Genomic DNA, 1,434 nt, shown 5'->3' on the forward strand with positions numbered 1-1,434 from the left:
TAACCTGGGGCAAAGGGTATGCTTGTGTTTCCACAGATGCCGTCCCGCGCTGGGTTCCTGCTCGGTGCTTGCGTCCTTATTTGGAACCTGTCTCCACCCAGCCAAACGATAGCATGGGATTGGATTAATAAGTTGTTTGACAGATGGGGTGTTATCGGATGGCTAAAAGGATTGGTAAAAACTGGATTGATAGTTCTGCCTCCTGTGTATTCTTGGACTTTTGCAAAGGGCCCTGCAAAAGTCTCTGAATAATTGTCTTTTAGTTCTAAAACAAAAAAGGCAGAATTGTTACTGTTACATGTTATGAACAACTAAAGCGTGTGTCACTGCCGGCCGGCCTAACAATCGCGACATTTCAGCCAGATCTTGGAAGACGTAGCAGTCCAAGACCAGTAAAGTGTGTTCATAGCATCCAAAGCTCTGAAGCAAACCTGAATTATTTATCATCGTGTGACCCAGAAGAGCAGGGATTTCAGTCTGTCTTGCTGAGTCGTTTGGACACAGCCTTCATTGCCCAAGCCCTCCTCCAAGGGGTGAGGCAGGAGAAACATGACCTAGTGCAGCAGAGCTCATCTGCACACCCAGAAGTTGCTTACACTTTGTGGTGAATGCGGCAGGCCTGTCTCATTTCTGCTACCTGTCCATCCTTTGCATGTCTCCATGCACATGTCTTTGTGTCTGCTTTAAAGCTGTTGGACAAAAAACCTGCCTGTCATAACTATGGCAGGCTCCTGAGGAGGTGCCCAGCATCCTGATTACCAACCAACACTGGAGCTGAGAGCATGCTAAGGAGATTAAAGGGTGACAGCGTGGCCACCAGTCTGTGTTGCTGACTGCCACTTACCCCGTCGGAGCGCAGCTCTGGGACTGAAACACCAGCCTGCAGACCGTGATCAGAGGCAGCCTCTCAGGCCAGCTCTCCTGCAAATGAGAAAATCTCTGGTCCTTAAAACCTGCTCAGAATCGAAGGCTGCTTCTCCACAAGCTGCTGCCCAGGCTGTTGGCAGGAAAAGGAGCCTCCTCCATCCATCACTACTGGCTCGCAGCGCTTTTTCTTTCCACGCAAGGTGACCACCACCGTGTGCTGGTATGTCCCAGAGCAGCAGGATTCTCCACCGGGCACTGCATTAGTCTGGCAACTGAAAACAACGTGTCCTTATGGTAACGTGGGCACCAGACAGGCACTTTGAGTAGGAAAAGATGGCAGTTACTTTACCTAATAACAGCATGAAAATGTAAATTGTCTTTATTAAGCTGCTGGCTTGCTGATCGGAGTTAAAGGAGATGCTCTCTTGGGTATAACAATTTCAGAGAGAAGTGGCATGAGATATTGCCATAAACTCTTCTGTTAGTAAGCGAGCAGAGGAAGGGAGAGCATACCTAATGCAGTGGTATGATGGGTCAAAATTACAAAGGTGGAGGCATCAACCTCTT

This window comes from Buceros rhinoceros, unplaced genomic scaffold, assembly GCF_000710305.1.
Source record: "Buceros rhinoceros silvestris isolate BGI_N320 unplaced genomic scaffold, ASM71030v1 scaffold5741, whole genome shotgun sequence".
NCBI classification, from domain to species: domain Eukaryota; kingdom Metazoa; phylum Chordata; class Aves; order Bucerotiformes; family Bucerotidae; genus Buceros; species Buceros rhinoceros.